Here is a 14,347-nt window from a genome sequence, read left to right as displayed (position 1 = left end):
TGTGGACGGGGTTGGGGGAGTGTTAATACCTTGGTGACATGACGTCACTAGCGAGGTACACCTCCCGCTGGCACTTCATGCCGATGAGGTCATGCTGAGTGGTGACGTCACAGAGCGGGGATAGAGTTTTAAGTTGATTTAGCTTCATTTTCCATTGCCCCCTCCCTTGGGTGTGTGAACTCAGCAACTACAACGTGGACATTATTGTGTGTACGTACATACTGTGTGTGTATACACTGTGTGTGTGTGTACGCACACACACACAGTGTGTACGTATACACTGTGTATGTACGTACACACTGTGTACGTACAGCCACTGTGTGTGTGTGTGTACGTACACACTGTGTGTGTGTGTAGTGGGGGGCAAAGGCGGTGCATTGGCCAGTCATCTGAGTCAGTCGACCCATGGCATCTTATCATCAATTATTTTTTTTAAATGTATTATTTTTATTTGTTATTTGTATTACATTTTTTTCATTTTTTATCTTTTATTTTGTTTATTTTTTGTTTTCTATCTACGTTAATCTTTACCGAAAGAACCAGGAATATGGTAGCGCATTCTCTATTTGTTGCAGAGGTTCAAAGTTCAAATCCGACAGGCACACCTGGCTACTCCAGTAACAGTCACCACATTATGTGCTGTTCTGCTTCACGGCGGATGTCAAACAGAGTATTGTGTCACTAACAACGCACAGGTCATTGCATGTTGGTGTCACGGTCAAAATTGTGGTAATTCCGAACATTATCCGGAAACTCCACAACGTAGATGACGCGTCAATGATCGCCCCCTACCGACAGACTCATGCCAGGTGCAGGCCGGTGGAGGGCCACCTTGTGCCACACAGGGGCAGCTGCCACTTAGGGGCACCCTTCGATTGTTTGAGATGAGATTCGATACGAAACACCGAGTTGCTGAGGCAATTAGGCAAGCGACTTATGAGTGCAAATATGTTGTTTATAATGTAGTGAATGCTTGGGAGCATAATTATCTCTCGCTCCTGCTCACAGATTTACCCAGCCCACAGATCTTACATATGAAAAGCTAATGGTCAGTGAGGTCAGCAGCACTGTAGGTTCTGGTGTCAAGCACATGGGCCTGCATTCGCTGGTCCACTGCTATATAGTCCAGCGGATGTTCTTGCTTGGACCCGGCGTGAATCCATGATGTTGTCTGGATGCACAGATGCCAGAACAGCGCATTGGCAATGACAAGCCCACAGGCTGCACAGAAGTCTAACAGCCTCCTACCGTTGTTATTGAGTTGATCTGGCCCATGCCTTCCAATCGCTCCAGACCAGGTGCCAGCATCATGACCAACTCGGGCATTGAAGTCACCCAACAGGATGACTCTATCCCGAGGGGCCACTTTTAGCTAACACCTGTCACAGGAGGTTATAGAAGGAATCTGAATCCACGGGCTTGCCTGCATCCCTCCACTGATGTACATCTTCGGTGGGGGAGTAAGCAGCCACCACCACCACCACCATTCTCTGCCTCCTGTTGATGGGGAGGCGAGCCCAAAGTAGCCTGGAGCTTACAGCTTCCCACACCTCACCTCATGCCAGGTGCAGGCCGGTGGAGGGCCACCTTGTGCCACACAGGGGCAGCTGCCACTTAGGGGCGCCCTTCGATTGTTTGAGATGAGATTCGATACGAAACACCGAGTTGCTGAGGCAATTAGGCAAGCGACTTATGAGTGCAAATATGTTGTTTATAATGTAGTGAATGCTTGGGAGCATAATTATCTCTCGCTCCTGCTCACAGATTTACCCAGCCCACAGATCTTACATATGAAAAGCTAATGGTCAGTGAGGTCAGCAGCACTGTAGGTTCTGGTGTCAAGCACATGGGCCTGCATTCGCTGGTCCACTGCTATATAGTCCAGCGGATGTTCTTGCTTGGACCCGGCATGAATCCATGATGTTGTCTGGATGCACAGATGCCAGAACAGCGCGTTGGCAATGACAAGCCCACAGGCTGCACAGAAGTCTAACAGCCTCCTACCGTTGTTATTGAGTTGATCTGGCCCATGCCTTCCAATCGCTCCAGACCAGGTGCCAGCATCATGACCAACTCGGGCATTGAAGTCACCCAACAGGATGACTCTATCCCGAGGGGCCACTTTTAGCTAACACCTGTCACAGGAGGTTATAGAAGGAATCTGAATCCACGGGCTTGCCTGCATCCCTCCACTGATGTACATCTTCGGTGGGGGAGTAAGCAGCCACCACCAACACCACCATTCTCTGCCTCCTGTTGATGGGGAGGCGAGCCCAAAGTAGCCTGGAGCTTACAGCTTCCCACACCTCGCCGCCACCTTCCCACGCCGCCTTCATTCTTTTATTCAGAATAAGAGCCACTCCTTGTTGTTTGGCAGTCTCCTGCCCCGAGTGGAGGACTCTGCACCCCTCATGATGATTGGAGCCAGAGCCAGTCCACTGGATCTCCTGAATGCCACAGAGATCCAGGCGGTACCGGTCCAGCTCTGTACAGAGTAGCAGCCTCTCCTCCACGTGGCCGCTCTCAGTGACTTTTTGCCATTACTAGAGGAACCCCAAGGGTAAGGATTCAGGCATTGCTCCTCACAATGTTATCGTCTGGCATCATAACCACCAACAACACACCTGTATTTGAATTGCAAGTAACTTTAATGAACACAACGCAACCCAAACAACCGTTCGTTTGAAAAACATATCCTAAAGAATCGTCACTGGGTGTTGGCTGTGAGCGGGAATCAAACTCGGGTCGTCATGTTTGTAGAGCAGCGCACTAACCGATAGACTACTGCCACACACGTTACACACACACACGGTACACACACACAGTACACACACACACAGTGTACACACACATGGTACACACACACACAATACACACACGCACAGTACACACACACACAGTACACACGCACGCACAGTACACACACACACACAGTACACACACACACACACGGTACACACACACACGCACGGTACACACACACATACACATGGTACACACACACGCACAGTACACACGCACAGTACACACACACGGTACACACACACACGCACAGTACACACACACACGCACAGTACACACACCAACACGGTACACACACACACGCACGGCACGCCCTCACTCCTTCAGTCACGTGACTAAGGTTGTCGTGCCGCCCCGTCTCCCGAGGTGACCTCTTGGCTCTCTCGTCTCTCCTCGACACGTAGATTCATTTCTTACTCTTACCTAGAAACGTCATTGTCTGTCTGTGTCTGTGGACGCAACTTGCGAGGAATTGTACTCACACACTGTGGGGTTTACGTTTCAAATAAAGTGCCCAGATACCACACGATAAGCCCCGTGGTGAGCCAGTGCTATTCGTAGTTCCAATCCGTCAACATGAAAGTAGTTAAATTAACAATTTATTACTAATCTCCATATGTATCAAAGGCAAAGTTGTGAATGTGTGTGTCTGTTCAAAATGTTTAGCGTACTTCCCGACACGCACCAAGCTTGAAATTTGCCATGTGGGTAATTTCCAGACTGTACACCGTGCAAACATTATAAAAATACACTTTTGTATATTTTTTGGGGGGGCGTGCAATAATGGATAAGCATTAAAACACCAAGATTCATAGGACTTACTTTGATTAGAATCTTGTAATTGATTGCGTACATGTTGAAATTGTGAAATGAGCATTTTGAGCACACTGCTGTTTTAATAAATGTTCATGATTCTGAGAATATAAGTGTAATTCTGAGCATCATAATGACCACATTGGAATTGTCATCATGAATGGGGGGTGCAATGATTTTTATAATAGGAATGCGGTTTTGAGCATGACTTGATATTTCGGACTCATTTATGACAATAGATTGATTATTAAATTGCGATTTTGTTTTGCTCATCAATCAGGACACTGTTAATGATGCGCATGCCCATAAATTGTTGAAATGACTAGAAATGCAAGTTGTGTATACTCTCCAACCCCATTCCTCTACCTACCCATTCCCTTGACGGGCTCCGTGCCCACTTAAACCCATGACGATGGTGGTGATGATTCCACCTCTCGCTACAATCAAAGCACCTCCAACTTTTCAATGCAAAGGTGCTGGTTGGTATAACTCCAAAACACATCGTCAACGCCACTCCCAAGCCCGCCCTACGTTATTGAAATCTTTAGAATCGACAAAATAAAAAGTTCCACAGAGGAAACTAAAATGACATTACGCAATCCCCAAAGTGGCACGCGGTAGGCTACACGACTCGGAGAACAACGTCAGACTTCAAGACTTGCATCGCCATCATCATCATTCTTCCTCTCCACAAGTCATCGCACGTCAATATTCAACAAGCTGCACACACGTGCAAGTAACCTCTCGACCCGCCACCTGCACAGTTAATGCGATCAGACCCGGGGGTCAAATTAAAATTGTGTCGTCTTTGGTGACGTATTGCAATCGGTGTAATTTTAATGATGTACGTACAGCAACTGCTGTACGTACATCGAATTATATCATTGACAACGGGGTCTGCTTTTGAGATATCTGCGTGCGGTCTTTTAATTATATAGATACTTAGTCAGTTCATTAGTAGGGGGTTCCTCTATAAGGAATTGTAATTGTAAAATGTATTACTTAATAATACGCTTCCAGGCCTCACTTAGCTTGTAGCAGTCAGAGCAGTTAAAATGACTGTACATGTGTAGGTATGAAATAAAATAAATTTAAATAAATTTAATTTAACGTAGGTATAAAATAAAATTAATTTAAATAAATGTAATTAATTTAAAAAATGTAATTAATTTTAAAAATTAAATTGAACGTAGGCATTAAATAAATTAAATGTAATTTGAATTAAATACATTTATTAAAAAATTCAATTTAATTTAACGTAGGTATGAAATAAAATTTAATTAAATTTAACGTAGGTATACAATAAAATAACTTTAATTTAAAGTAAATTTAAATTATTAAAAAATACTCATTCATTTAGAAAAAAAATACGTAAGTATAAAATACATTTCAATTAAATTAATTATAAATGTTAATTAAATGTAGGTATAAAATTAAATTAAATAAAATCATAAATTAAATTAATTTTATTTTCTACCGAAAGCAAAGAGTGTGGACCCACGTGACATCAAGGCTGCCCTAGTCTAGGCAAGGCCTCAGGGTGTACCGGGCCTTTCACAACAACAGCAGCAGCAACAACAACGGTTCTCTTGAGAAAATGCTTTAAAAAAAAAGTCAACGTAGCTTACCTTGACACACGCGAACTTTAATGATTAAAATAATTAAAACAAAACTAAACACTCACACGCACATGGGCGCGCGGCGTTCAGCGTGTCGGGCATTAAAAATGGTAGCGTCCTCCCGCGATCTGATTGGTCGCCGCGTGCCAAAGTGGGGAAGGGGGGAGGGCCAGCGATCCGATTGGTCGAGAGGCAAACCTGGGCGCGTTTCCGGCGATGGTGCACAGCGATTGGTCAACGGTTGTCCTATGCTAATTTTGGTATGCTAATTAATTTTAATCTGTATGCTAATGCAGAATATTTATCCATACTCATTAAGTTGAATGTTTATCCTAAATTAGTTAAAAATGTATGCTCGTTTAGTTAACATTCTATGATAGTATCGTTATATTTTTGTTATGCTATGATAACAGCAGTGCATAGTGGCTGTGGTGGTACCTGCTATGATTACAGCAGTACATACTGACCGTAATGGTATGTTGCACACTCGAAATGAAGGACATGGGTAAGTGCTCCAAATCGAGGGGAAGCACATTTATTGTGGTTAATCTGTAATCTTGTGAAGAACAGCACCGTCACTCTGTAAAATGCACCAACACGTATGTCACACACAGCATTTCTTCCGAGTCGCCATTAACCATGTGACGGGTTTACAAGCGTGGTTAATCATTAACAGTTTTCTCTTACACCCATTTCTACTACTGATAAACCATCTTTGTCTTTGACAATCACATTTGCACATCTTTGTTGTCGCTGCAAGTTTACTCATGCATGGGGTGACTTGGCTTCGCAGTCTCTTGGCGCCATGTGTTGGTGAGCCGTTGAACAGCTGAAAAGTGTAAAACTATTCCTCGTTACTTGTTGTTATGGCATTCATTTGAGTTGTTTAGGCTGCTGCTGCTGCTGCTATTATGGCACAGAGAATCTAAACCAAACAGAAGATCCAGCATCACGCTGTCACGGTTACGGTTGAAGTGCGTCCGTTGACATCATGGATGCATGTGGCAGACGTGAACTCTGAAACCACAATAATCACAGGACGTAATTATTTCACGAAAATATTTTAGACATCTTTAAAATAAATATACACGGTGAGTTTTCTTTTCCCCTCGGAGATCCGAAGTGTAATACTATTGCAGTTGGCTTCTTGATAAAAAAAAACCCAGCCAGAGGAGTCCCACGTATGCAAAAACGGGTCACAGTTTTAGTTTTGTCACGCTTCTAACCCCACGTGTCCAGGAACAGTGTTGATGATGTGGGGGGGGGGGGCCCGCTCGCGTTGGGCTTGTGTGCCCCCCACACTGCCGATTATCAACTCCAGTGAGGCGACTGGTGGTGTCAGTGCCGGATTAAGCTAGTGCGGGGACTGTAGCATATGTTTATAAAGGGGCACTAAACATTTTTTCAAACATTTTTTTACTTGCATAGTAAAGTAATTGTATTTTTTTCATTCGCTATACGACAAATCGCTAACCTTAAACACTCAGTCGTCGTTCATAAAAGTTGAAAGCGGTATAGTACTATAGTAATAGAGCAAGTGCAGAATCAATGAACCGGAATTGATAGCTTGAAAGGATTTAGCACGGGGTCCTTGAAAGTGCGGGGCCCGTAGCTACTACACGTGTGTGGCTACTACACACGTGTGTAGTAGCTACTACACACGTGTGTAGCTACTTGTGCTACAAGGAGAATCGGGCACTGGGTGGTGTTCACCCAATCTGACATTGCCCACCATTCTCTGCGAACGATTAATGATTATTGGTGCTGCATCAACAGCATGAACCCTACCCCACCAACTAAACTCCAAATATCGATACTGTGTGTTTTTAGCCCATCAGTCGATTGTCTCGCCAGACCAATATTATTTGGCAGCATTAGTTTAAGCGAGCACACCGCTTGTTTGCGTTATCCTCCAGTGTATTTAAGGCTCTGGTGACATCACGTGGGCCAATTTGGCCAAAATTTCCACGTCTTTCGGGAACGGTAAAACATTTTCAAAGTAACTGCTTTTATTGCACGTGCTGACAGAGGTGTGAAATATGAGACTCGTCAGGTGATTATTCCCGCATCATGTAATGTAACATTGAATTAACGAAACGCCCCACTTGAAGTTATTTGTTACAGAAATGCGAACCTTGAAAACAAACATTCTTAGTCTGAAAAGTGGTGAAGCAACATTACAAAACGGGGGAAAAAAACAGGAACCAGACGTTGCCAAACAATAACCACAGAATGTGACTTTAACGTTTTTTGTTTCCATGAAATGTTACGCCCTAAAATGGTTTATCCAGCAAATACAGCACTTTTGTATAAAAACCTATCCAGTAAAACGGAAGTCTCAAACACGAGTCGGCATGGTTGTATATTCAGTCGTGATTTTTACTACCAAAATGAGGCAAATATGTCCAACGAATCATTGATTACAACTCGCATTGTCCCTCTCCTCTGTCACCTTGGCCCTACATTCAACACGCATTGTTACTACTACTACATGGAGTCTCGTCTTTTAGTATTATACCGATAATCGACTGCTGTTATGCAATAACACAATCTTAAGGCGTCATTTCAAACATTAACAACGTTTATCACGTGCGCACAAACCAAACGCTAGTGGGGTGGGAACGTCAAGAGCATACAAATGCTGATAAAGCTTGGACAATCAACAATTTTTCTTGTGGAGGTGGGTGGATGGGTGGGCCCAACACACGGGCTTTAATAATGTTGATAGCGTTCACATGTCCTTTCGGTGAATTGCGGTTAAATCGACATTTTAGAACATGGCTCGCTTAGAAATTTGACTCTGTTCTAATAATATAATTTTTGCCATCTGTTACCATTTGCAACAATTTTTTTTGGCCATGCAGCGAATGAAACTTGGCCGTTCTCGATGGGTTTTGCTCACGTCGTGCTGCGTGCTTGGATGGGATATCTTACGCGATTGATCTCACTGGAGCAGCCAGGAGCATATGTCGCAACATATAGAAATACAATTAATCATAACTTCCCGTGATCATCAACTTACAATCTGGCCTTCCGGGCTTACGTTATCAAGCACTAAAATGCTGCTGAAACGCTTTTTTTGTAACATGGAAAAACAAACGGAAATGCATTGAAATGCTATTACCCTTATTGCTTCAATAAAGTGAATGCATTTTTTTAATAGCCAATACAACATTAATTTTGCTTGGGAGGACGTTGCGAACTCATTAGCACCGCGTTTGCTTCGTTCTGTCGTACACGCACAGTAGAAAAGCGACCGGGCTTACTCATTTAGAGTCAGCTGATCTTTTGCGCAGCTGCTTCGTCGTTCCGTGATGAGAGGTGCCATTGTAAACTCGTGCAGAAGCCGCCAGCCGTCCGTCGGGAGAGAGTGTGCACATGGTGCCACTTTCAACATGTTGCTTGTTGTATGTCTGAAACAGTTTAAAGACATGCCTTATGTAAAATGTATGAGAGAAAAGACGCTTTTTGCGAGCTTGCACAGCTTTACATTTTTATGCTAATTCCTTTGTCAAGGCGTTTTTTCTGTTTACCCACTCACAGCTTAAAGGAGGCGACCTGCGCTGGACTTGTTTAATGGTACAGTATGTTCATTCAATTAGTGGAATCCCAAACTCTCACGGTGGTGCTAATGTATCTTTGATTCTATTTGCGAGCTTGCACAGCTTTACATTTTATGCTAATTCCTTTGTCAAGGCGTCTTTTCTGTTTACCCACTCACAGCTTAAAGGAGGCGACCTGCGCTTGACTTTTTTTCACTCCCAACGCTGTCCTTCGGACAGGTTGGTCCCTTCACCTGATGAAGGCCACTTGTGTTGTGGTCGAAACGTCGTGATTTTTGTTATTTTATTTTTTACCTACATGACGTTACCCAATAGAACCAAAGAGTATGGATCCTGGCAGTCACCAAAGCTTCAAATCTAGAAGAGTATAGGAGTGTTAATATGAAATTATTGCAATTATATATTTTTTAAGTCTGTGAGAAAATATGGCGATGGTGTACATTTTCTGTAAAGAGAGAAGATCGTCGTCTATCCCAAAAATATCGCCCGTAAATGTAAGTCTGTAAAGGTGAAACGCAAGTAAAACTTTCCCACTGACACACGTGCTTGGAATCGCCTGCGTGGAACAAACACCGAGACAGATGTTGACATCGAGAGACAAGTAAGGTCACGCCCGAGACAATGTCAGCCGAAGAGATGGAGTAACAAGATCAGCTGGTGTGCAGGCGCTACATACGGATTGTTACATCGCAAGGCCGTGAATGATTGTGGATGTTTGTGGATGACCTTCATCCCAGCAGTGGATGATGGATTGACAAACTATGTGCGGAGTTTAATTAGCCTGGGTCTGCAAGAGCGGATCAATCCCACTCTTGATTCTAATTGCTATGGCTTCCGCTACGTTCTGCCCCAGTTTTGGTGTTTTTGCAACTTCGTAGCGCCAACAAAATCATCGCCCTTGTTGCTGGAACGTGGTTGTGCACACTACAGTAGTAAGACAAATAACACATTCATCAATAACTCTGCTTTTACAACGATGAAAACACGTGACTTTTCGACCGATGGTTTTTCATCTCGCGCACACTTTAAAATAAATATTGAAAGAAAAATTATTTACGGATGAAAATGTACCGCAGTATAACGATTGTCAGCCCCGTCTCAATTCCAGGGCTGTATTAGTCATGGGAGTTGTTTAGACATACTTCGGTGAAAGGATGTGGCCCAGGACCAGCTAAGATATCACTTCTGATTGATGTCAGCCGTGCCTGGGAATCGAACTGATGTTTCAAGATTCAGTGCAATATACCCATCATTAGCTCGGTTAATAGAGTGGCGTGTTTGTAAGTATACCAACACTAACCACTGCACTACCGTTGGCTATGGAAATAGCCGTTCCCAAAACATAAAGAACCGACATTGGCATGCGGTGTAAACCATTTCAGTGAATGCTGGGTTCGGTAAGACCTCGACAGCCATGAAACACATTCTGTTTTTAGATCTTAGAGGGATAAAATATAACGTAGAATAGAGCTGTGGAGATCAATAACAAAGTCGACATTTCTGCACGCTTTGGGAAGATGTTTTGTTCTGCTTTGATAGAGGGAAAAATACAAAGTACTCATTTCAGTTTCATTTATTTGGTATAGCCCTGTGAGCTCTAACCTCTACACTACGCGAGTGTTGTGTAGTGTAGAGGTTAGTGCAGCGTAGCGCTGACCTCTACACTACGCACACTCGCGTAGTGTAGAGGTCAGCGTAGCGCTGACCTCTACACTACGCACACTCGCGTAGCGTAGAGGGGACGCGTCGAGGCCGGCGGGCCACTCGCTACCACCGCCGTCTGCCCACCCGGTGCTAACCGCTTGGCCGCGTGGCCGGGGCCGACAGCGGCGCTCCAGCCGGGCCTCGAGGCAGCGCTGTGCGCAGGCTCGGCACGCTCCACGCTGACGATCCACCGCGGGGGGGTTTAAATCGCGGCGCTCGCGACGTTTGCTCCGTAGACGACCGCCATCGTAACCCCCCCCTACCCCCACCCCCCCATCCCTCCCCGCCCCCCCCCCCGTGCCTCCTTGGTTGACCCGACTCTGTCTGGAGAGAGCTTCACCTCGCACGGACTGCCAGCTGCCGATGTTGCTGCATGCGGCGAGGAGCCGGACGTGTCGGGTGGTGGCGGGTTTAAGGACACACGTTCTAACCCGAACAAACCTGCACCGCGGATGATGTTGGTTGCGAAAGTCTACTGGATTTCGATTTAAAGCTTTCGTGACTGCAAGGATTCATCTTCTTTGGTTCTTTCGGTAAAGTCACCACCACGTAGAATTAGAATAAAATAATAAATTGATAAAATAAAATAACACAATAAAATTTTCACGACGTTTCGGCCACAACACAAGCGGCCTTCATCAGGTGAAGGGACGAGACTGTCTGGAAGACAGTCTGGAGGACAGTCTCGTCCCTTCACCTGATGAAGGCCGCTTGTGTTGTGGCCGAAACGTCGTGAGAATTTTATTGTGTTATTTTATTAATTTATTATTTTATTCTCATTCTATGTGGTGACTTTACCGAAAGAATCAAAGAAGATGAGTCTACCGGATGTTAAACTGAATTGTCACTGTTGCGCGTTGCTATTAAAGTGGCTTTTGGGTGTGGCCGTGCCTTTCTGGATGCTTTTTTTTTAAATGCGCTACAGTTCAAAAACATTTTAAAACAAATTTCAATATTGACGTGAGCTTTTACACACTTAAAACCAAAGTGTGTTCGTCACGATTTCAAGCTTTCGTGACTGCAAGGATTCATCTTCTTTGGTTCTTTCGGTAAAGTCACCACGTAGAAGACAGCGCTGTCTTCTGGACAGTCCTGTTTCTTCACCTGAGGATGGCTACTTGTGTTGTGGCCGAAACGTCGTGAGAATTTTATTTTATTATTTTATTATTTTATTCTCATTCTACGTGACTTTACCGAATGAACCAAAGAATATGTTCGTCACGTAAAAATAATCAAAGTGTCGGCCTACGGGCTGCACTTTTTGTTTTCTTTCAATCCCTTTGTCCCAATTCATTGGTCTTAGCCTGACGCAACTTTATACAAAATGTATAATGGTGCAGCGACTGGAGATGTCACTGTGTGTGGTGCCGGGCCTGCGAGGCCACGGCGGGATGGACACTGTCGTGGGTACACCCCGGACACACGTGGTGTAGCACCAGCCCTAGTGGGGGGCTCGGGTGAGCGCTGGTTAAGCGCCGTGGCTCCCGTTGAGAGAGCGAGAGAGCGTCAGCCCAGCCAGGGTTACGTTGGGGGCGCGATACTCTGGCTGACTTAGGGACGCGTGACCGGATGATACTGGAGGGGGGCCACCGGCGGAGGGGGGCCAATGGGTGGTCACGTGGTCCGGGAAGAACTCTCGAGAACCTTCGGGCAAGGGCGAGAGAGTTCTAGAAGGTGGGTGGGGCGAGAGGCGGAGCCGGCCCCATGTAAGGGGGGGGGGGCCTGGGAGGGGCTGGGGGTTCTTACTGTTGGAGAGGCGGGAGATCCACGTGAAGCTTGAAGAAGCCTCCAGCCACGTGGTCCGGGACCCAGCTTGTGGTCCGGACCGGGATAGTGGAGCCGTGTCTAGTTCTGCCGTAGCGTGGTTAGTTAGGTGGTCACCACCCCAGAGTTTGTTGTGTTAATAGACTGGAGTGTGCTGTGTTAATAGCCTGGAGTGTGTTGTGTTACTAGCCTGGAGTGTGTTGTGTTACTAGCCTGGAGTGTGTTGTGTTACTAGCCTGGAGTGTGTTGTGTTAATAGCCTGGAATGTGTTGTGTTAATAGCCTGTAGTGTGTTGTGTTAATAGCCTGTAGTGTGTTGTGTTAATACCCTGGAGTATGTTGTGTTAATAGCCTGGAGTATGTTGTGTTAATAGCCTGGAGTGTGTTGTGTTAATAGCCTGGAGTGTGTTGTGTTACTAGCCTGGAGTGTGTTGTGTCAATAGCCTGGAGTGTGTTGTGTAAATAGCCTGGAGTATGTTGTGTTAATAGCCTGGAGTGTGTTGTGTTAATAGCCTGGAGTATGTTGCGTTAATAGCCTGGTGTTGTGTTAATAGCCTGGAGTGTGTTGTGTCAATAGCCTGGTGTTGTGTTAATAGCCTGGAGTGTGTTGTGTTAATAGCCTGGAGTGTGTTGTGTTAATAGCCTGGAGTATGTTGTGTTAATAGCCTGGAGTATGTTGTGTTAATAGCCCTGGAGTATGTTGTGTTAATAGCCTGGAGTATGTTGTGTTAATAACCTGGAGTGTGTTGTGTTAATAGCCTGGAGTATGTTGTGTTAATAGCCTGGAGTATGTTGTGTTAATAGCCCTGGAGTGTGTTGTGTTAATAACCTGGAGTGTGTTGTGTTAATAGCCTGGAGTGTGTTGTGTTAATAACCTGGAGTGTGTTGTGTTAATAGCCTGGAGTATGTTGTGTTAACAGCCTGGAGTGTGTTGTGTTAATAGCCTGGAGTGTGTTGTTAATAGCCTGGAGTGTGTTGTGTTAATAGCCTGGAGTGTGTTGTGTTAATAGCTTGGAGTGTGTTGTGTTAATAGCCTGGAGTGTGTTGTGTTAATAGCCTGGAGTGTGTTGTGTTAATAACCTGGAGTGTGTTGTGTTAATAGCCTGGAGTATGTTGTGTTAACAGCCTGGAGTGTGTTGTGTTAATAGCCTGGAGTGTGTTGTTAATAGCCTGGAGTGTGTTGTGTTAATAGCCTGGAGTGTGTTGTGTTAATAGCTTGGAGTGTGTTGTGTTAATAGCCTGGAGTGTGTTGTTTTAATAGCCTGGAGTGTTTTGTGTTAATAGCCTGGAGTGTTTTGTGTTAATAGCCTAGAGTATGTTGTGTTAATAGCCTGGAGTATGTTGTGTTAATAGCCTGGAGTGTGTTGTGTTAATAACCTGGAGTATGTTGTGGTAATAGCCTGGAGTATGTTGTGTTAATAGCCTGGAGTGTGTTGTGTTAATAGCCCTGGAGTGTGTTGTGTTAATAGCCTGGAGTGTGTCGTGTTAATAGCCCTGGAGTGTGTTGTGTTAATAGCCTGGCGTGTGTTGTGTTAATAGCCCTGGAGTGTGTTGTGTTAATAGCCTGGAGTATGTTGTGTTAATAGCCTGGAGTATGTTGTGTTAATAGCCCTGGAGTATGTTGTGTTAATAGCCTGTAGTGTGTTGTGTTAATAGCCTGTAGTGTGTTGTGTTAATACCCTGGAGTATGTTGTGTTAATAGCCTGGAGTATGTTGTGTTAATAGCCTGGAGTGTGTTGTGTTAATAGCCTGGAGTGTGTTGTGTTACTAGCCTGGAGTGTGTTGTGTCAATAGCCTGGAGTGTGTTGTGTAAATAGCCTGGAGTATGTTGTGTTAATAGCCTGGAGTGTGTTGTGTTAATAGCCTGGAGTATGTTGCGTTAATAGCCTGGTGTTGTGTTAATAGCCTGGAGTGTGTTGTGTCAATAGCCTGGTGTTGTGTTAATAGCCTGGAGTGTGTTGTGTTAATAGCCTGGAGTGTGTTGTGTTAATAGCCTGGAGTATGTTGTGTTAATAGCCTGGAGTATGTTGTGTTAATAGCCCTGGAGTATGTTGTGTTAATAGCCTGGAGTATGTTGTGTTAA

Source organism: Petromyzon marinus, unplaced genomic scaffold (genome assembly GCF_048934315.1).
Source record: "Petromyzon marinus isolate PM22_M1 ecotype Great Lakes invasive population unplaced genomic scaffold, UKy_Petmar_22M1.pri1.0 PM_G_Scaffold_2, whole genome shotgun sequence".
NCBI lineage: Eukaryota > Metazoa > Chordata > Hyperoartia > Petromyzontiformes > Petromyzontidae > Petromyzon > Petromyzon marinus.
The sequence above is the reverse complement of the archived record's forward strand: the minus strand, read 5'-3'. Positions refer to the sequence as shown.